Source organism: Herpailurus yagouaroundi, unplaced genomic scaffold, assembly GCF_014898765.1.
Source record: "Herpailurus yagouaroundi ecotype Mexico unplaced genomic scaffold, PumYag 198, whole genome shotgun sequence".
NCBI lineage: Eukaryota > Metazoa > Chordata > Mammalia > Carnivora > Felidae > Herpailurus > Herpailurus yagouaroundi.
In genome coordinates this window covers 20,327,581-20,351,183 of record NW_024412429.1, presented here as the reverse complement: position 1 = coordinate 20,351,183, position 23,603 = coordinate 20,327,581, and the positions used below count along the sequence as shown (strand labels likewise).

The 23,603-nt window shown below is 40.0% G+C and overlaps 1 long non-coding RNA gene across 1 annotated transcript; it reads right to left on the bottom strand.

Annotated features, from left to right (window-relative positions):
* Positions 1-2,704: 2,704 nt before the first annotated feature.
* LOC121013127 (uncharacterized) lies at positions 2,705-6,993 on the bottom strand. The gene is made up of 3 exons (XR_005782515.1): positions 6,929-6,993; positions 6,352-6,404; positions 2,705-3,196 (listed from the first exon to the last, which is right to left on the bottom strand). It is a non-coding gene; the product is annotated as an uncharacterized LOC121013127 (long non-coding RNA).
* Between the last annotated feature and the right edge of the window lie 16,610 nt (positions 6,994-23,603).

Sequence of the window (23,603 nt, the reverse complement as noted above, 5' to 3'; positions counted from 1 at the left end):
CCGACTACATTATGGTTTGCATGTCTCTTTCCCTTAATAGATTCTAAGTTCCTTTTTGTTTGAGATCCATTTTCTTCTTTCTAATTTGTGAGACTTTAGGGCAAAGCAGACACTCAGTAAATGTCGAAAAAAGGAAATGAGTGTTGTAACACCGTGTAGTTTTCCCAGCTTAGTTCTCTGAAGATTTATTCCAAGAGCCTTATGGGGTCCAGAGCTTTATATTTCCACCTACTGATCCTAACTCTGCCAACTGGAACAACACATGTTTTCATCATGAAGAACAAGCTCTCCTTTTGGCATCAAAAAGAGCTGTCCCACTGGGCAGAAGGTCTGCCTTTCTTGCGCAAGAGCATGGCAACACTCGGTGACCATCGAGCCCGGCCAGAGGTCTGGCAAAGCAACAATAGGTGTGAGGAACAGCGTCCTCTGCAGGAGAGCTGCTGGTAACATAAGACTGCTGAAGCAGGGCGCCCATCATCCAAAGGGAAAGCATGGTCTGGAGGTTCCTTCTTTACAGAAGGACATATCTTTAGACAAGGTGAAAGGCAAAACTAGCCACCGGGGCTTGCGGGGAACATGGGAGAAAGGGAGAGCCCAGTTTAGGGAGTTGAAGTAATGACGCTATTAAACCAGAAACTGGCTTGATTTTTCTCATGGTAGCTTGGGAAACAAGGCTCATAGATTAATAAGATGAAGAAGAAGAAGAAGAAGAAGAAGAAGAAGAAGAAGCAGCTTAAGAATGAGCATAACAAACACTGAAAAGGAAAAGAATCATAGAATTATTGAGTTGGAAGTAAATTTAGAAGTCATTTAAAATAAGCTATCACCCCATTTTCAACTCTATTTCTCTGTGTCCTGTTCCTCTTGCTGTGTCAGAGGCAGGTGAGGAGTCACTTCTGGCGAGGGTGGGACAGGTGGAGGGAGGGGCTGGGGTACAAGGCCTACTACCTGCACTTGTACAAAGAGAGAGCAGATAGCCCCACACACTAGGTGAGCGACGTTAACCCAGGAAGCTAGCCAGAGAACAGAACTAAGACACAAATCCGGGATGAAGGTATTGGAGGACCAGGAAAACAAGGGGGTAGAAGCAGCAAGGCGTGTGGAAGGCTGATAGTCTGATGACATTCAAACAACCAAACTGCTGGTGACAGAGAAATGCACTCTCAGTGGGACTAAGGAGGCATACATGTGTGGCCTGGGTTTATTTTAAGGAATGGGATGGATTCGGGTGAGTTTTGCCCTCTGCTGAAGTATTTCCAGGGACTAGGATCTTGCATTCGAAAAGGGAAAACTCCAATGATTAGAAAAGGTTTTGTTTCCCTGAACCCAAATTTTGCTTTTCTTTTACTCTTGCCCAGAGTTCCGCCCCTGGAAGACATTGAATAAATTTAGTGCACTGTGTCCATGACACCCCTTCAACCATTGAATAGTGATTATGCCATTAGTTAGTAGTTTATTCTCCAAGCCAAATAGCTTCACTTCCTTTAACTGTTATCTTTATCATTAGGTTCCTAACCTCCTAATCAGGCCATGGTGATAATTCCAATTGTTGCGTATCCTTTAAAAAATGTTGCATCCAGAACTAGACATAGTACTGCACTAATACTTTGATTCACTTTAACCATTGTTCCAGCATTGCTGCCTAAGATTCTGCTACTTTTGTCAGCGTCTTGCCACATTTTGAGCTCAGGCTTAGCTCAGAGGCAGCTATAACCCATAAGCCATTTTCTTATGAACTACAGGAAATGGATATGAATGTGAGTATCTTATTAGGATAGATTTACCCAGAAACAGACCCTGAGAGAACGATTTGAGTGAAAGTTGTATATTGGGGAAGTGATCCTTGGAAGCACCAATAGGAAAGTGGGGAGGCAAAGCAGCAAATGATATGCAGCCAATAAAGGGTGTGTTACCAGGCAGATTACCACTGTGGGACTCAGTCCTGCCGGAGACTCTGGGAGACAGTGGAGAGCATGCCTCATACTGTCCCTCATCCCCATGGGACAAGGATGTGGGGAGCATTCAATTATCAATTCCTGTCATGGTTGGGGGCTACTGGGGAGGGAGGTGCCTGCTAATTCCAGTAACTACCAGTGTGTCTCCTATGCAGGCTCCTGTCTCCAAAGGAAGCCTTCAGGCAAAGAGTTACAGATGTTGGCGGTTGGAAACCTGAGAGTTGGCCTGTGTGGGGAAGGTGAATATCGAGAGGGGGCAGGGCACTAGCAGTATCTGCTATAGATGGGAATATGGGAATAATAGATAGATAGAGATAAACATACACACAGGCACAAATATCAGTACAGATAAAGATAAGAAAACAAAGAGCTGAAGAAGGCAAGGTAAAGCTGTCTTAAAGGGCTTGAAGTGAGAATAAGTGCTTCTAGACTCAGCCAAATAAATTCCTGTTTCTTTTAGCAAGGTAAAATCACAAAAGAATATTATTGATTGATTGATTGATTGATTTTAAACTGTACTTTTTAAAGATGATTTTATTTTATTTATTTTTAAAAATTTATTTATTTATTTTTGAGGGAGAGAAAAGAGGGAGGGGCAGAGAGAGAGAGAGGGGGAGAGAGAATCCCAAGCAGGCTTTGTGCTGACAGAGCCGACATGGGGCTGAAACTCAGGAGCCATGAGATCATGACTTGAGCCAAAATCGAGAGTCAGACCCTTAACCAACTGAGCTGCCCAGGTGCCCCACAAAAGAAAATTAAAGTTCAGCTGTACTTTAAATAAATTTGACGTTAACCTCTGGATTATTTCTTTGCAACAATTTCTTAAATTGTGTCATTTTTCAATTAAAAAAAAACCATGAAATTTGTAGTAGAAATTTAGAGATTTGAAAACAAATCTATAGTCATGTCATCCAAATATTGACATTACAGACGTTTTGATTTTTTCGTGTAGTGATTCTCATGCCAGTAAGTTTGGTTTTAACAGAATTAGGTCATCTTCTATTTATAAGATTTTCCTGCTTTTTAAATTTTGCATTATGACCTAAGCAAGGATTTCCACTTGATCAGAGTTGATCACTTGCTCTTGGAGCAAAGTTCCCTATCTCCATGGAATCAGGATCCAGGAATAATTCATTCTGTGTTCTCAACTGAGAAGTTCAAACATGCAGCAGTTTCAAACATATAGCAGCATAGCTGATAAATGGGATGGTCCTGTGCAAGCCAGGTTGGCAGGAAATGACCTGAAAAGGGAAAACAAAGTCATGACAAAAGAGAATGGAATCTGAGCAAGAATCACCAACAGGGCTTGGGCAGACAGGTAGTGATTAAGCCCCTGACAACCTCATGTACTCAGTGATGGAGAGGCTGTGTGGCTCAATGGCAAGAGTGGATTTCTAGGGACCTAACAGGTTTCCCAACTCCCACTCGCCCACCCCCACATGTAAAATTTAGAAGAAGCCACAAGAAGGGGCAGGGATCTCCCTGTAGGTCAGTAGGAAAGATAAACACTGTCAGATACAAAACAGTCATACCTGTTTTGGTATAGCTGAGTAGCAGGCCAGCCTAGTGAAGGGTGCAGATGATATCAATAGCTGAGATCAGTAGCAGGGGATACTGGGCTCAAAGCACAGCAAGGGCGAGAGCCTCAGAGGATGTTAGAGGTCAAAAGTGGATCTGTGCCACCACGCTGGCAGTTCAAGCCAGGAATAGATGCGGAGGGATGGCTATGGAGAGATGCAAGAGTCATTCATAAGGAAAAATGCCTGCCAGCCACAGCCAAAACAGATCGCAAAGCAGCAGCTGAAACAGGAAGGCAGAGGTGCAGGCAAATTATATGAAAGGCAATGTTTTCTCTTCAAAGACTCAACAGAACACTGTTTGTGTGCTATGTGGGGGATTAGGGCAAATAATTTTTTTAATGTTTCTTTTTTTTTTTAATTTTTAATGTTTATTTATTTGTTTCTTTTTTTTTTTAATTTTTAATGTTTATTTATTTTTGAGAGACAGAGAGAAAGAGAGACAGGGTATGAGTGGGGGAGGGGCAGAGAGAGAGGGAGACACAGAATCGGAAGCAGGCTCCAGGCTCCGAGCTGTCAGCACAGAGCCTGACTCGGGGCTTGAACTCACTAACAGGGAGATCACGAAGTGAGCCAAATTGAGCCTTATCAACCGAGCCACCCAGGTGCATAAATCATTAAAATGACCTACTGAATATTCACATGCTAAAAGCATTCAAAGCATTTCTTACTGATATTAACAAAAATACTCCATAAACTTCGTTGTACGGATATCTTGTAATTGTCTTTAATCACACTTAGATTGTTTAAAATTTTTCAAATCCTATAAATAGGATGAGGAATTACTCCACACCAAAGATTTACCCTCTGTATATTTCTTCAGGTTGGTTTCTAAGATTATGTTAATAGTTATTTGGTAATAATTATTATTTATTCACTGAATTTTATATTTCATGCCACATTTAACTTTGTAACATCCTTTGAGGTAGGGTTTCTGAAAGGAACAATCCAAATGACAGCCCTGCCTTAGTTTAAAGCTAGGTTCTCTTTTCTGCTTATTATGGATCTTTGATAAGAAATACAATTGCTGAGAAGTCTGTTTTGCTTGCTGTTTGCTACGAGCATTGTGAAGCCCTTCCTGAATGTAACCCGCTGTGTAGTAGAATGGGTTGTAAACCTTCCTAAATGTAGTCTGATAGGTAATGGAATGAGTAATTGTACATAAAGTAACCGGCATTTCTCGCTTCTGTAAACCTGCTTGCTTAAGCACATTCCCCACCTACCCTACCCTCTTCCCCCTTCCCCCTTTTTCCTCCCGCCACAAGTAAGGGACAAAGCCTTCCCGCCAAAGGACAGACAAAGGACGCCCAATCAGAGAACAACAAATGTCCTTACTTTAAAATCAACTAATCAGGCCCCTCATAATTTGAAACCTCCCCTGTGCTATTTGTCTCTGTCTATAAAAACGCTGTACCAACCCTGATCAAGGCCTCTTGCATCACCGGCGACGAGTGCGCAGGGGACCAGGTTCGAACCTGCAATAAACGACCCTTGCCGCTTGGCTTTGACTCACGACTCTGGTGGACTTTTGTGGGAGGTTTCGGAACTTCGGGCATTACAGTTTCTTCTCATTTTACAGATGAGAAAACTGAGGTTCAAAAAAACCAAGTAACTTGCCTAAGATCACAAAGTTAGTGGGATGTAAAGCTGTATGTACTACACTCCCTGGGCTCCAAAGCCCATACTCTGAACCACCACACTGTGCGGAAAATTACGCTGATGCTATTTTCAAAATAGTATGATAGGGAAAGATAGGATTCAGTAGGCAGAAAAGAAGAGTCCGGGGCTTAAAAGAACCGGGGTGGAGGAAAAACACATATTTTAAAACATTTCTTCTGGGAATGTCTGACCTGGAGCAAACTCCCTCAAGCATAAAGTTCCTCTTAAGAATGCAACAGACACCGCCTACTCCCCTCAGGTTTTCCTCAGCAATTTGACCAACGGAGACCTGACTAAAAATTACTAGTCGGCCATAAGATGTAGGACCCATAGGAAGGGTATGGCCATAAACCATCCCTCATATGATAAAAATGAGCCAATCAAAAAAAGGAATGACTACGCATTTAGAGGTACCTAGCCAATGAGAGTGGAACCTGAGAAGGAACAAGGGGGAGGGAAGGAAGCCTACCAAAACTCTATAAAACAAAGCTCATAGCCTAAAGTCCTGGCCATTTACTTTTGAATGCCCCCTCTCTGTAAAGACAGCTTTCATACTTTTCTTTCTTACTGATCTTCTCCTCTAATAAACTTTGGCCTGTGGCTCATTTTATTTTGTGTTCACCTCTGCATTCTTCAAAGCATGGAGACAACAAACCTTGGATATGGAAGTAAAAAAATCCTGCAACAATAAGACCCTGAAAACCGTTCTATAAGCTCTTTATACAAACTAGCATACTTAGCCTGAGTAGCAAAATAATAGAATTGTAGGCAGAAAGAGTTAGGGGTCCCCAGAAAAAGAAAAATGAGACAAAGCTTTCCGGCCACAAGAGAAGTCGGTTTTAGGCCCCCAGCTATTTGATCTATGCCCTACTTCCTTGATGTATGCACATCCTACGGAACTTTCCAAAAGGTATCAGAATTACAAAGAAATGCAAAAACCTTAGCGGTCAAGGGTTTTAAGGGAACAAAGGGAATGCAAAAACTAACAGTCTCTGAGGCCAGGAAATAGCTTAACCACATTGGAGACAATAAATCAGTGGTAAAACTCCCTGTGCTATATCAAAAGTAAGCAAGGCCTTGCTTTCCCTACCCGAGTAGTGAGCCCCCAAGACCCCAACCAGTTTAGGTGAGCTCTGGCTCTCAGATCATGCCCATACTACCTTCCCCTTGTCCAACAGTTACTTCTGTTCCATTATAATGTGAAAGTCTCCACCTGAAAGATGAGTACAACTTCATTAATATACATAGAATACATACTTAGGCGTGTTTCCTCAGTAAGGCTGTGCAACTTTATGCCCACTTTTACATGTAAGACAAAGCTCCTCTTTCTGAATATTCATTCTCACTCTAAATAAAAAGAACCCAGGGGCACCCGGGCAGCAGTCATTGAGGGTCTGACTTCTGCTCAGGTCATGATCTTGTGGTTAGTGAATTCGATCCCCACCTCGGGCTCTGTGCTGACAGCTTAGAGTCTGGAGCCTTCATCAGATTCTGTCTCTCTCTCTCTCTCTCTCTTTCTCTATCTCTCTCTCTCTCTCTCTCTGCCCCTCCTCCGCTTGGTGTTCTCTCTCTCAAAAATAAATATATGTTAAAAAAAAAAAAAAACCTTAAAAAAAAGAAAAACACTCATCCCTGCTCAGGGAGTCATGGCTTTGGAAGTTATTCTCTGTCATCTCCTTACTTGCTGCAAATAAAGTTTCTTTATGACAATGCTCGAGTAATTTACCTGTAACTTACCAAGGAGCAGACTCACGATTATTCCATTACAAAATCATTAGTTGGGAACTGGATATGAATGTCTCCCAATGGGCATTCTCTATGGAGAGAATCCATTGTTACAGAAGCCAAATCCACAAGCAGAATCATCACCCCATATTGACTCACAATGAAAAGCTACCAACAGGAGAAAAAAAAAAAATCTAACTCAAAATCATTGTTTAATTGTAGTAATTTATAAAAACACTAGAAAAATGCTTGAAGTAAAAAATATTTATAGTCATTACTGTATTTGTAAGACAGCAAATATCGCCACCCCAAGATATGCCTCTTGGCATGGTGATTATTTCAAGCTGACTATTTTTAAGGAACTACAAACACAGGAGAAGCTCCGAAATGCAAGTAGAAGTTACCCTTTTGTAAGAAATATTTACATTTGGGAAATCTCCATTTGTAAGAGTGTTGGGGAGGAAAATTTCTTGTCTACCCTTAGAAGTGTTTCTAGCCGGTCTAAGAATCAAATTGACACGGGACAGATTCACAGGAGAAAATCAAACAAAAGATCAATAACATACATACCTCCTGCATGGTGGAGAGGGAGACCCAGAAAAACTGAGTAATTCCCCAAATGGCCAAAGACATCACCTTAAATGCCATCCTCAGCCAAAGACAAAAGCAGATATTGGGTGTGGGGAGTCAGTTATGGGAGGTGTTGAGGAAAAGCACAGTAAACAAAGGTAAGGTTGTTATGCAGACTTAAGTAGTTGTCTTTTCCATTGTTAAGTCTTTCTAGAGAGTTAGAATTATTCCCCCCTCTTCCTTGTACAGCAAAGCAGACAGGCTTACAAATGGAGATTTCCCTTATGTATGTAAATTTATCTTTACAAAAAGATAACTTTCACTTGGATTTCAGAGCTTCACCTACATTTGAAGTTTCTTAAAAATAACCAGCCTAAAATAACCAATATACCAAACGGGGATATCTGGGGGTGGCAAAATTTGCTCCCCTACATATTTATTAATTAACACATATTAATTAATATGCCATTCTAAAGTAACATGTTTCCTGGGAATTTCTCTTAAAAGGTCACTTTTTTTTTTTAAGTAGGTCATTACTACTTCCAGAATGTTCACTGAAAGAAATTTAAAGTTAAAAACAAAATTAGAGAAAGAACGACTCCTCTCCTCAAAAACGTGAAAACTTCCATAAGTGGATATAGAGTTAGTCAGCTAAATTACTAATAAGTACCACCCAACAATTACAAACTTGAGATCAACACTGGTTATCACTAAAATTTTAACATGTTGGCTACTTTCTTGAAATAAACTCAGTTGTCATTTTATTATTTTTAAAAATTTTATTTGAGAGAGAGACCAAATGGGGGAGGAGCTGAGGAGAGAGAATCCTTAGCTGGCTCTGTGCTCAGTGGGGAGCCCAGTGCAGGGCCTGACTCCAGGACCCTGTGATCATGACCTGAACTAAAACTGAGAGTTCAGACACTCAACTGACTGAACCACCCACGCACCCCATCAGTTGTCATTTGAATAGACTAACCTCACATTCAACAGATCCAACGTATCTAAATGTCTCTTTCACTGAAGCGAGCCTCTGATTTCAGTGCAAATTGCAATATATTTTGAAGAACCCTAAATTGGAAATTTTTAGCTATATTCAAAATTAGGTGGTTGTGGTAAATCACTTAACTCCTTTAAGCCCCGACATTTTTATCCCTAATACAATGAGTTTGGGTGATACAAAATATTAATAAATGTATTAGGCTTATTGTGTGTCTCTATGCCCCCAGTATCCTTGATGTTCAATCCTTACAACTGTGTGAAGGAGGTGTGAAGTTTGCATTAATCAGGATATGCTAGGTTGTGTTTAGTATCAGGAGAGAAGGAAAGGAGGAGGGAAGGAAGGAAGGAAGGGAGGGAGGAAGAAAGAGAGGAAGGGAGGAAGGGAGGGAGGGAGGAAGGAAGGAAGGAAGGGAGGGAGGAAGGAAGGGAGGAAGGGAGGGAAGGAGGGAGGGAGGGAGGGAGGGAGGGAAGAAGGGAGGAAGGGAGGGAGGAAAAAAGAGAGGAAGGGAGGAAGGGAGGGAGGGAGGAAGGAAGGAAGGAAGGAAGGAAGGAAGAGAGGAAGGGAGGAAGGGAGGGAGGGAGGAGGAAAGGGGGAGGGAAGGAGGGAGGCAGGAGAGGTAAGGGGAGGAGAGGGGAGGGAAGAAGGAGAAAAAAGAGGAGAAAGGGAGAATAGGAGAGAGGACTACAATCTTGCAACCAAACCAGAGTCTGTGTGCCCCATGCATACTGAGTTTGGCAATGAAGAAACAGAGGCTATTTATTCATGTGGTGCCATCCAGGAGAACAGGAAGCTAATGCTCAAGATCTCAAACTGCCTGGCGACTTACAAGTGAGGGTTTTTAAAGGCAAAAATTAGGGTCTGGGTGGAGTGGCATTCAGTGACTGGGGGAGAATGAGATCATGTTCTGGAGATGTTATCTTCTGTTCTTTGACTCCAGTGTGTCTGGTCTTAAGGACCCCTGTTCCACTTCAGGGACTGCAACTCTACAAAACAACTCTATTCAATGTCAGTGAGTTAATAAAACAGCATATTCGGGCAATACATCCTGTGACTCCTATCAATAGTAATTTGTTACATTTATTTTCTTAATTTTTGTCAATGTTTATTTATTTTTGAGAGAGAGAGAGAAAAAGAGAGAGAGAATGCACATAGGCATGCAGGTGGGAGGAGGAGAGAGGGCAGAGAGAATCCCAGGCAGGCTTTGTGCTGTCAGCACAGACAGGGGTCTGATCTCATGAACCATGAGATCATGACCTAAGATGACATCCAGAGTCGGACACTTAACCGAGCCACCCAAGCACTCCAGTAATTTGTTACACTTAAATGATTGTGTAAGTATTCTCTTTTTTCACTACAATTATCCTATATAACACATACCTAAAATTCCACCATACCGATCAATAGTGGTCTACAGGCAGTTTAACAAATCCAACCTACATTCCATTTTCCCCTAGTATTGTTCCCAGATGTCTTCAATCTCAGTGTCTCATAAAATAACATTTATTTCATGCTCATGTGAAATCACATTCAGGTTAGGCCACTCTCTTTCATCCCTGTAGCAAGCCCCCCATGGAACGTGCGGTCTCCAAGTGACTGCAGTAAGGGAACTGTATGAGCTGGAGATTTGGGTAGGATGTTCGTAGGAGTCAGACTGAAAGTGAATGGCCAGTCGTGTGACCCCTGAAATCTAACTGCAAGGGAGGCTGGGAAATGATAATTCCTAAAGGTGCAAATGGTGAGCATGTTTCATTGTCACTGCCACAGTTATTACCCGCAATCTATAGATAAGAAAACTGGGGCTTGGATGGACAAGTAGCTTGTCGTGGGTCACACAGCTCATAAGAATGACAGAATTCAAAGGATCATCAGAATCCAAAGCTTACGTTACTGACACTAAACCATCCAAACCTCTACTAAAACTGAGTAGCCAACTAATGTGACCATCTCAGGTGACCTCAAGGAGGAATAAAAACCAGGAAGAACCAGAAAACCGGTTAACCAGAGGCTTGCAAGTGTAGGGTCAGAGGGCAGGTCGCCCCCAAGTGGCCCATTCTCGCGTGAAGATTATTTTGAGCTGAAGACAATCGAGAACCTGCAGGCTTCATTAAGAGAAATGTTTGCCTGTCCTTTAATTACACAGAAGAATCTAAATTAGAGGTCTTCCCCAGAATAATGGGTATTTCCAAAGATAAATTTTATATGAGTGACCCATCTGTCTGGCAGGGCAAACTTCTAATTACCAAACAGCTTTGTTTCTTCTTACTGCCCTGTGAAGAAGTGCACTCCTTTCCTCTAAAGTCCCAGACTGCTGCCCCCTTCTCCTTGCTAAAGAATGACATATATACTTCATTTTGCCCGACTGTCTTTGGAATTTCCATGTCTATGTAGATTCTCCATATATACACTGTTAATCTGTGTCATGCCAATTTGATTCCTAGTTCAGCTAGAAGGACCCTTAAAGGGAACAGGAAATCTGCCCCCTAACACAAGCAATATTTTTTTTGAATTATTAAAAAAATTTTTTTTAATGTTTATTTATTTTTGAGAGACAGAGAGAGACAGAGCATGCGCAGGGGAGGGGCAGAGAGAGAGGGCGGCACAGAATCTGAAGCAGACTCCAGGCTCTGAGCTGTCAGCACAGAGCCTGATGTGGGGCCCGAACTCGTGAACCAGGAGATCATGACCAGAGCCGAAGTCAGAGGCTTAACCGACTGAGCCACCCAGGCGCCCCCATAATATTTTAAACCATCAGATGTGATAGAAACATAACATGGTAAGATGACCTAAGGGTCTTTCTCGTGTCCATGTGGCAATCAGTAAATCTTAATTTTAACAACGGTAATAGATTATACTTTATGACACATATTATTTGGAGAGCTGCTTGAGAGCATATATACCTCTTTCCCGTTTTGTGAATATAATCTTCTGCAGCTAACAAGCTTTGGAGCAATCTGGAAGGCTGTCTCCCAGGCTAGAGTCCTCAGTAAGACGATGAATAAAGCATTTACTAACCTACTTTAAGGCTGATTTTCTTTCAGTTGACACGTTCCCTTGTATCTTTGGCACATTCACCACCTTGCCTACACCCAGAAGACAGAGTACTTGCTAGTGTAGATTTTTTCATATGTTTTCTCTTTTTTCCCCCAGTTTTTCACTACAATGCATTATCTGCTTTCATGTAGCCATGTTCACTAACACGTAACAGAAACTTTTAGCACGGTTTTGTGACCAATCTTTTTGTCAAAATCTAGTCTAATGGCAAAGAACGCTTCCAGGCCTTCAGGGAAGGTTCTGTCACCCCAAGTAGCTAGATGTGACTTAAAATGACCTTAATCCTTCCGTAATAAGATATTTGATTTACCGTAAGTAGTGGTGATGGGGACAGGCACTTTTAAATCATTGAAAACATCATTAAACTTCCTAAATTTCTTGTGAGTTTTAGTTAAACGCCAATTAATTTCTCTTCTTACCACCCGCTTGTTAAATAACCAAAGCATAATGAGATACAGAGGGGCTGAAATGCATACCTCCGCAGGATTACTGCAGAACCCTAGTGATACAATGAAACACTTTTCTAGAAGGGAGGACCCCTATCAGTGAGCAGTTTTTGCTGCTTACCTGACTTGATGAAATACATTCCACTTCTCCTATAGAAATAGACATCATTTGTCACTTGATTAGATCTGATTTATTTCAACTGTAAAAAGCATACCCTTAATGGAGAGAGGGGCTGCAAACTTCTCAGCAAAAGGGAGGCTCAGAGGTGCAGAGCTGAGACCCAGAAAGATGGAAGTTTACGGAGGAGTTCTGACCAGTGACCCACATTAGCAGTGCCTACTGAGCCCCGGAAGTTGACGTGACCGTTCCAATATACAAGTGGGTTGCAATTCATGGCATTATTTATATTCACTTTTCTGATCAGGTTCTCTGCTGTGGTGGATTTTCAGAGAATTTGCACCCAGAGGTGGTAAAATACTGATCAAATGATTGTTCTTTCAGCTTGTTCTAGCTTCAGAAAGACTGTTAATCCTCATTGCTTCTTTTACCCCCAGGTCTGAATCTCTAGATCTGAGGTCTGAAACCCCAGAGACTCTAAATACTGCTGGATGTGGGAAACAAAGGCAAAAGAAAAAAATCGCATTTCCTGACAGCTTACAGCCCATTGACAAATCCTTGAGACAGGCAGAGTGACCTCCCTCCAGGAGCTCAGCTGCCTAGATCATGACACTTTGCTAACTGCAAAAGGCAATCTTAGCCCAATCCCCACTCCCACCCAGGATTCTGGGAGTCCACATTAACACATAAAAATTCCTTTGGAAACTTCGTTTATCTCTACTCCCCAAATATATGTTGGCAACCATCCTCCAAGCATATGGCCCACTGACAGACATATGAAGGGTCTCATGACTGAGGTTCTACTGAACAGTAAATGACCTTTTTCTCACAATAGCAAGGCCCCTCAAGGTCCTTGAAAACTTGTTTCTAAAATTCCTTAGAGACTTAGGCTATCCCTGACCCCCTCACAACTTGAAAGTATATAATGAGTCACCCGTCACAACCCCAGTGCAGCTTTAGGACCCACGGGTCCTGTTCCCCTGTGCTTTTTTTTTTTAATTAATTAATTGATTAATTAATTAATTTACTTATTGAGAAAGAGAGAGAGACAGAGCACGAGCTTGGGAGAGGCAGACAGAGAGGGAGACAGAATCCGAAGCAAGGTCTGGAACTTGTGAACCTCAAGATCGAACTTGTGAACCTCAAGATCATGACCTGGGCCTAAGTCAGATGCTCAACCGACTGAGCCACCCAGGGGCCCCTCCCCATGCTTTAATAAAAACACCTTTTGGCATGGAAGATGTCTCAAGAATTCTTTCTTGGCCATTGGCTCTGAACGCCAACAATTTCCACATCACTATCCACCTTCCCTTTTCTACTCAACTATTCTGTATTTGCCTTAAAATAAAGGCCACACTAATGGGAAAATATGCACTCATGAAAGATTTAGTGTTGCCTGATTATCATCTTGCTGTTTACCATTTCTGTTGACATAGGCAGGGAAAAAACTGAATGACAAATTTAATTTTCTTTGGCTCTTCTGTATGTTAAAATAATACTGCAGAGCATTATGTATAAAGTATAAAGCAGTTTCACTTTGAATCAAAAGTATCTATATTTCTCTTCTTTATAGTCAACATAAATATGAGACAGGCTTTAATTTTATCTCCAAAAATATTTATCAAAAGCTTAAGAAACACCATCTCTGTGTATTTAACATAAAATAAAAATATTTCCAAGCTGATTATCCTTAAGCTACCGCCTAGAAAGATTCCTAAACCACTACTGAATATTAAAAATGGACTTTATCCCCACTGCCGAGTGAGTTAAAGATAAGAGAGGAAAGTATTTTTCACATTTTGTAAATCAAAAGATCGCTTAAGATATTTTTGGAAATAAAGCTGGAAATATTGGTGAATTTAATTTTTTTACCAAATACTCTGTCCTTCCCTTTATGTTCAAAGATAAAGTTAGAAAGCGGTGTTTATCCATGTATCAGTGTCCACTTTGACTAACTGCTCAGAGAGTTGTTTCAGGTTCTTCCAGAGATCTTAAATAAAGTGCCAGTCGCTGCTTTGTTGACTCACCTGGCTAAAAGCAATAATGAGTTTCTTATTTTCCTAAAACCTTCATGGTACAAATGGGTATCACAGTATTTTACCTATTTAGTAGTTTGCTGCTGGGAATCAGGGGTCAGGATATGAACCTCACCATCTCATGAGTTTTGACTGTGCTTCTGGTAAACCCTCCTTGTTGAAAACACACAACCAGCATCATCAGGGCTTTCCAAGCCTGAAGTTTTAGATAAAGCAGTTAATATAACAAAAGTGAAAAACATAGTGGAGTCCTTCTAAGGTTGTGTTTCTTAACTGGGGCTGCACGGTGGAAGTACCTAGAAAGCTTAAAAATAAAGAAAACACATGAAGTCCTAATCTCCTAGAGCTTCTACTGTGTGGCCAGGTGTGAGAATCATTGCCTTAAGAGTTAGATATAACCACTGGATCAAATTTTAAAAAAGGAAGAAGTAATCCTTGAGAGTTGTAGAAAAGTCTAGGTAAAAAAAAATGCTCCTCCCTATAATCCTAGCTCACATTTTGTATAATAAACTAATAGCTCATCCCTCCTGGCCTATAAAACTCCCATAAGAAGCCAGCAAGTTGAGGAAGAAAAGTTACACTAAATAACCTTAAACAGCAACCTTTAAGGGCATGAAGAACTTTCTTGTCTTCATTGCTTTTCAACTTCATCTGGAACTAGTCTACTCCAATAGGAGCTGGGTTTAGACTGAATACGCAGTGAGGCAGGATGGGAATCGAGAGGTAGCGCTGGAAGATGAACTGTATGTGCCCTCAACAACAAAATCACTGGTTTCTATTCTTTATATTTCCCCCTCTATATAGACATAGCACTACAGTGAGCCCCTAAGTGACTGTGTCTTACCAATGTTTTCATCTCCCAGAGTGTCTTGTGCATAATAATTGCCCAGTGAACACCCAATCAATCAAGCAAGCAAGCAAGCAATAGTGAGTGCTAAATTTTAACAGGAGATTGTCTTCAATAGTTTCTTCTTACTCTATAAGCATTAATAATAGAGGAAATGCAGAAAAGAATATCAATTTAGGTGGCATTTAGTGCTCTTGACATCCACCTATAAAGTGTAGGATTTTCTTACAATTTTGAAAGAAGGAAAACAACTTTGTTTCTGTGTGTGTGTGTGTGTGTGTAAAAGGTAAGACCTGTCCTAGATACTCTTGAGACTAAAAAGACAAAAAAGAAAGTAGCCCATAGTAACAGGAACTATAATAGACATGTTACATAAGTGATGAAATTTAATTTACTATGACTTATTATATTTATTATTTATTATCTCATTTGCTTTAATTCTTCACAATAACTTGTGAGGTTTGCTATTATTTTTCTTAGATTTATAACCAGCTCTTACTCTATAAGCCCATCCTTCTTTTCTAAACTAGAATTTCCTCTCCCCGAACTTTGTGTATAAAAACAGAATGTCAAGAGTATTTTACGTTCAGATAATTTTGAAAACTCCCACCTAAACAAAGTTAAAGATGCTTCCTTACTACAGAACATCTTAGAGCTTTTATGAAGTAATCATTGGAAGTCTCTAAGAGAGTGACACATACACAGTGCTGAATCTGGCTTCCATCTTTGTCATTTCAGGTGAAAGAATGAACACTAAGGTCCTGTTTCTCCCAGGCATGGCGGGACTGGCCAAGGAACCTATAGGAATGCAACCTCACTAGCTTACAAGTAGTTAACCAACCAGCGATACCCTGAAGATATAATCACCAAATGTACTTAATGAAACTTCTAACATAATGAATTAAGATATTTTTTGGATTCCAAGTCTCTCTCAAGAAAAGACCTCCAGAGGATCAGACGAAGTGGCATGACCTCATGGGTCTCCAAGCAATGGTGTCTACCTTCTCGAGAGACCCCTGGCTCAAATTTTGTCTTTAAATACCCTCATTTGTCAGCCATCCGGGAATTCAGGACTTTGGGGTATTGGCTCTCTGTTTTCCTGGATGGTGCCACACCAATAAAGTGCCTATTTTTCTTCACTGCAAAATCTTGGTGTCAGTTTTTATTGGCTTGCTGTGCATTGGGGTGGACAAATTCTTTTGTTAGGTTCAGTTACAATGTTAATTCAACTGTTTTGACCATGGAATCCTTTGTTAACGATGACTTCTCTCAAGGACATTGTCTAGGGAAAAGCCTTTTGTAAGGCACTTCTCTGAACAAAGGCACAAATACTTAGCTTAAAGGCAGAATGTGGTCAGTGTTCTCAGAGAGGTAGAGATAGAAGCCAGGGAGGTTCAGAGAAAAAAGAAAATACCTCTAGCTGCTAGAATAAGCTGCCCAGGAAATGTGACATTTAGACTCTATCATTAGTGGCATCAATTTCCTCCCAGGACCTCATACTCCAAACCCAGTGATCAGCAACCTTTGCTGCAATTTGGGATCCCTGAGAAGCTTTACCAAATGCTAATGTATGGGCCCTATTCTCAGACAGTCTGATTTATTCGGTTTGGGATGTGACCGAGGTTTTAGGATTTTTAAATTTGCCCATGTGATATAATGAGCAGTATAAGTTGAGTCCGTGGCTGTTAATCTTGACAAAGTCTATGACTTGACTTATCCAGAGTAAAGTATTAATGATTTCTCTGTAACAATTCTCATGCCACTCCTAGCTGTTCCCATAGTGAAAAGCCATGAGACAGGTTGTGGGTTTTAATCTCGTTTAAATCTGCACCAGTATTTCAGATGCTTCCTATTTTTGCTTTTTTCTTTCAGATTTTCTCTCCTGCAGTATACCTAACACTTAAAAAGTAGGGCTACGGAATCATTTCAGAATTGGGATAATAGAATCACTAAGAGCACAGGCTCAGTGTCAGACTACCAGAATTCAAATATGTTTACCAGGTTTTCAAACTTAGGTAAGATATCTGACTTTTTAAGCCTCAGTTCCCTCATTTGTAAAACCAGGGTAATGATAATACCAACCCCTTTTAGGTTGTTCTTAGGATTTTAACAAGTTAACCCTGGAAATATCCAGCACAGTGTCTGGCATATATTTAGGGGTTCAGAACAAGTTGCCTCAAGATGTGTCACTTTGGCCTGCAGATTATTTTGAGCTGAAAACAATTAAGGCCCAAAAGACTCAGGAAGAAACTTTGACCTTACTCTTAAGTGCTTAAAAAAAATTTAGATAGAGGACATGCTCCTCAAAGAGAGCTATCACGTAGATAACTACATTATAATATGAATTAGGGGTGGTAGACAAGAGGAACTTAGCAAAGTCTGTTTGTTAAAATCCCTCTCTATAGCCCATTGCTTCTGGGTGACCCAGCAAACATTTGGATGCCTCTTTCCATTCTTCCTTTGAGTTGCCTTCATTCCCTCTGAAACCCCAAACCTTTACCCTCTTTCTCCTCACCCTCTTTCTCCTTACCCTCTTTTCTTGCTCTGCCTGTCTTTGGAATCTTTTATGCTTATGTGGATTACCTGTACCTAGTCATTAAATTTGATTTCCTTCTGTTAATCTCTCTCAGGTGAATTTGATTCTTAGGCCAGCCAGAAGAACTTAAAAGGATAGAGAAAAATTTTCTTTCCCCAGCAACATTCATTCAACGTTAGCTGTCATTATCATCATCATTTTATCACTTTTTCAATTACCTCACTAAAACTGTCCAGAAGTTAGAGAAAGCTTGTTAGGTGCCTGTTAGGAGCTAGAACCTCAGGCACTATTCCAGGCTGCATTTTCTTTTTTTTTTCAACGTTTATTTATTTTTGGGACAGAGAGAGACAGAGCATGAACGGGGGAGGGGCAGAGAGAGAGGGAGACACAGAATCAGAAACAGGCTCCAGGCTCTGAGCCACCAGCCCAGAGCCCGACGCGGGGCTTGAACTCCCGGACTGCGAGATCGTGACCTGGCTGAAGTCGGACGCTTAACCGACTGCGCCACCCAGGCGCCCCTCCAGGCTGCATTTTCAAAGTGACTTGTATGTTCATTCAGGTCAGAGAGGCAGTGCTTTGGTTCAGCGGTTCTCAGCTTTGCTGCAGAATAGAATCACCCGAAGCACTTAAAAAAAAATCTACCCCGGGCCAATTAAGTCAGAATTTCTGGGGATGAAACTCAGGCAACAGTATTTTTAATGTCATGGGTGATTCCAGCATGCAGCTAAAGTTGAGAAATTGTGGTTTAGCTCTAAAGATTACCGATAACACCAAACCGTAGTTTAGCCCTGGAGATTACCAATAACACCCAAAGTCTTATTTCTCCCTCTTTCCTCTCTCTCCCTCTCCCCCTCTCTTCTTCTCTTCTCCCTCCCTCTTTCTGCTTCCTTCTCTACTTCAGCCAGATTCTATTTTGCCACTTCCTAGATGAGTTGTTCCACCTGTGATTACCTTGATTCAGCCTCATCGACACCACCTGCATTTTACATCTTGAACACTCTGTTAAAGGGAAGTGTCTATATCTATTTTTTACTTCTAGTAGGTGAACATTTCTAGACACAAAAGCAGACAATAAAAACCTTCATTTGAAAAAAAAATGTTGTTCAGGACATATTACCAAGAAGAGAGATTGCAATACCTAATTTTCTAAATAGCTTTCAGACTTTTTTTACTCTCATGATCCCATGTCCTTCTCCCAACAGCCTTTTAATGTATTCTAAACCCCATTTTGCACTCAAATAAAGTGAGCTTCAGAGGTTTTACGTGACTTGCCCATGTCTGCAGAGCTAATGAGAGGCTAAACCAGGTCTTAAACACTTACCTTCTGGCATATTTAGAGCTGTTTCTATCACACCACGCTCCAAGTCAGAAGGTCCAAAATGTGATTGCTCAAACTCAGCATCAGGTAGTGCCAGCTAATGAAAATAAAGTGGGATACTGTGAACCGTGCTTGTCTCTCTCTCTGTCTAATTATGTCAGGGTGCCCAGCAGAACCTGCTTCTATGGCTTAAAAGTTCTGTATTAGACAAAAAATGGAGGTCTGGAACTTTGAATCTATCTCCTTTTCTTCAGTACCCTTCACTTCATTCTTTCGAAAATCTACTAGTCCCTGATCAAGCCTCTGTATAAAACCACTGCATTATTTGCCCGGATAATGGGTTTGCAGCAATGTCCTCGATCTGAAATGTATCTGTTTCCCGCAGGCTCACTCAGCCTGCCACCTGTCACTGAATATGGCTCTGGAATAAGAGGGAAGGGGAATGGGAGGAGAACTTCATGTAGCCAGAAAACAAAGCAGACAGATCATAAATAGGAAACCCTCTTCACCTATCTCTCAAGAGCATTGGATTAAATGATAAAGCAGCAGTGAAGAAGTAACAAACCACTCTGCTCAAAGAGCACTCTGCATTTTTCATCTCATTGTTGTATTCTTTTGTAAAAAAAGTTTTGTTTACATTTGAGAGAGAGAGAGAGAGAGAGAGAGAGAGAGAGAGAGAGAGACAGAGCATGCGCAGGGGAAGGGCAGTGAGAGAGGGAGACACAGAATCCGAAGCAGGCTCCAGTCTCTGAGCTGTCAGCACAGAGCCCAAAGCAAGGCTTGAACCCCAGAACTGTGAGATCACGACCTGAGCTCTAGTTGGACGCTTAACTGACTGAGCCACCCAGCTGCCCCTCATTCACTGTATTCTTTAGCTCCTGAATTTGTTTCATTCTTTTTACTGGATAATTGAAATTTGCTAAGAGGGTAGATCTTTATGTTGTTATTACAAAAAAGGGAGGAGGTAATTATGTGAGGTGATAGATATGCTAATTACCTTGATTGTGGTGATCATTCATTCCACAATGTATATGTCTATCAAGACATGTTGTACCCACCAGAAGTATATAATTTTTGTCAAAAAAAATTAAATACAGAAAGGAATGTCTATAGTTCATTTTCAGTAAAACTAAAAGTTAATGGTCATATACCCATAGACAACATGTTATTTGCATAAAATAGCAGTTGTCCTGGAGAATAGAAATGAAGAGTTATTTATTTTTACCTTTCCTCTTTAAAAATTTTTTTTCAACGTTTTTTATTTATTTTTGGGACAGAGAGAGACAGAGCATGAACGGGGGAGGGGCAGAGAGAGAGGGAGACACAGAATCGGAAACAGGCTCCAGGCTCTGAGCCATCAGCCCAGAGCCCGACCCGGGGCTCGAACTCACGGGCCACGAGATCGTGACCTGGCTGAAGTCGGACGCTTAACCGACTGCGCCACCCAGGCGCCCCTACCTTTCCTCTTTAAATAAATATTGAATATCAAGAGGAGAAAGAATAGACCAGAGGTTTATTCATCAGTCTGTCATGCTTTAAAAAAAAAGTATTCTTAATGTTTTTTTTTAAATGCTCATAATTTTGTGATGAATGCTATTTTGAACACAATCCAAATCCAACATTTTAAGACATGTGCATAAAGAACATATCAACATAGTTACTTCTGGCATTTTATTGCCACTAAATAAGGGTTTTAATGAAATGAAAGTCCCAGAGACTTTAGTTAGAAATGCTTTCAGTCATTCCTTTATATCAATACTATCTTGTCTGTTTCTCTATTATAGCACAGTTTGTTCTAGAATGACGTGGATGTGTCTATCCCAATCACTAGACTAAGATCTCAGGAAGGCAGGTGATATGTCTAACACTTTTTTTGTATTATAACAAAGCCTTGTTCAGTTTTGTATATTGTATACACATGTATTAAATGTTGACTACTTTTAACTGACCTGGAAAACATTTAAGTAATTATAGAGATTTGTTGTCCCTTTTCCGAATGCCTACAATTGTGTTTTGCACTAAGCAGGCATTTAATTATTATTAATGAATGAATAAGCAGTTGACTAGGTGAATAAATAAATAACTTTTTAAATGAGTATGTTTTCCAAAAAAACCTGATTTACTTAGCAAACTCTAGAAAACTGAAGGGATTAAGACTTGTTAAGGGAAAGAACAGCCATGCTATAAATAAGTGAATAAGTTTTAGCTTTGTTATCTCTGACATTTTCTGGGAGTTTGCTTTCTACATCTCAACTACCCAAACTTGATATCTATTGGGCAAGGGGCTTTCAGATCTTCAAAGTCCCCTGTGAAAATGACCAGGAATGAATGCTTTTTAGCTGATCGTGCCACAATTTTTCAAATGCTTATATTCAGTTATAAGCATCTTCCTACAGAAGAAGGAAGCATCATGGAGTACTTTACAAACACTGGGCACTTGGCATTTAGCAGAGCCAGAATCAGACATGCACCTTTAATAACTCATAAAGTATTTTCCTGAAATAATATTCTTTTAACATCATTTAGTTTTTGCATAAGCAGCTAACATACTTGAATCTAACTGAGTATTAGTCTCAATTAGTTTTCAGGAATTATGGGGGAAGAGAGGTACAAATTAAATGATACTATGAAAAAGTGAACGCACCAATCCAGATTGTGAGCCATTCTATATTAAATTAACTTAGTTCTTTAACAAGTTAAGGTCATGAAAAGCAAAAAAGCAGAAGACGTTGATCTAGATTAAGATACCTTAATGATAATGATAACTTAATATTGCTTAAGTCATTACAGTAGAAAGAAATATATAAACCTTTTAAAAGATTGGGGTTTTTTTTTAGATAGAAGACATTTGAAGATGGACTGGATATTGCACGATATAAAACTTAATATTGACTTCTGGTTTCTGGCTCTGTGTACAAGGAGCTTGGAAGTTGTCACTCTACCTTAACAACACGTAAAACAGTAAAAATTAAACAGACTGAAAGACCAACAACTTTTCTGGGATCCACAAGAGAGATGAAGACACAGGTCAAGTCACTGCCCCCCAAACTGAAGAGGCAAATGGGACAGGCAAATATAGAGAAAGGAAATCTACCAGGGCAGAGACTCATGAGTGAAAACCACCCGAAGAACCAGTGCCAGGGTTTGGAAACTTGAACTGTAATTGACCAATTGCTGGAGGCTCAAGGTGGTAAAGTCAGAGTTTAAAACTCCAAGTGGACCCGGTCATAAGGGAACCTTCATAATTCTATAAGACTTACTTTCAAGAGCTCAACCAGGTCTCAGAATAAATAGAGAAAATTTGCTCATGCTTCTGTCAAGGCAAGGCCAGGGGTAGGAAATAAATTTTGAAATATGCACTCTGTTCATAAGAAGGCCTACTCTCAGGAGAAACTAGTTAACCAGAGCCTAACCTCTGGGGATATTTTCAGAGCTTAACTGACCCAGGGGAAGGGAAATATTCAGTTTAAGTCCACTCTAGCCATTTTCTTCTACCAAAGGTGTGTATATCAATGACAGCAATGATAAAAGGACAAGGCGGAGGAATTTGGATTTTAGGATTACTTTGTTATTATAAGTTATTCATGTTACCTGTGAAGTGTATAGGGTTATTTGAAAGTGTTATTTATTGTAAAAGCATATTGTAAACTCCAAGGCAACCACTAAAAAAGTAAAAAAAAAAAAGTATGATATCCTATATACATATATATCAATATGTAATATGATATACCTATATACATATTGATATGCTAAGAAAGGAGAGAAATTGGGTAAGTGGACGGAATCATATCAAATGCTCAGTGTAAAGACAAGAGGCATAAAAAGAGTTGATGACAAAATAAGAACAAGAACAACAGATTAAAAACAGTAACAAACATGATAGATATTAACCTAACCATACCAATAATCACTTTAAATGCCAATTTTGGAAATGAACCAATTAAAACAAGTGGTAAGAGTGGATCAAGAAACATGACCCGACTATTTGAAAGCAACGTTTCACAAGACTGTTTTTCAAATTCCAACAGAGGTATTGCAACCGCTATTTTAAAACTTGCAATGTAAAAAGAAATACCTCCAATTTCATATTCAAACATTCAAACCACTGTTAAGAATATTTCTGTACTGGAATTTGTGAGGTAAATTGCATTTACAGGGTAATAAATAAAGAATCATCCATTCAAAAAAAAAAAAAAAAAAAAAAAGAAAAAGAAATATGACCCAACTATATGTTGTCTATAAGAAACCCACTTTAAATATAGATTAAAACTAAATGGATGGAGAAAAATATACCATGCTAAGAGTAAAAAGGAAAGCCGGAACAGCGATATCAATTTCAAACTGAGACCAGATCTCAAAGCAAGGATAAAAACAGGTATTATATAATATTGAAAGGGTCAATTCTCCAAGGAGACATAATAATCTTTAATGTGCATGTACTCAACAACAGATCATCAAACTGTGTGAAGCAAAAACTGATAGAACTTCAAGGAGAAATAGATGAATCCATTATCATAGTTGGAGACTTCAACACCTTTCTATCAGAAATGGATAAATCCTGTAGGCAGAAAATTATTAAGAACTTAGTTGAACTCAACAACACCATCAATCAACTGGATGTAACTGACATCTATAGGCTACTTCATCCAACAACATCAGAGAACACATTCTTCTCAAGCTCACATGGAACATTTACCAAGATAGACCACATTTTGAGTTATAAAATGTACCTTAAACATTTTTTAAAAAGTAACTTATGCGATGC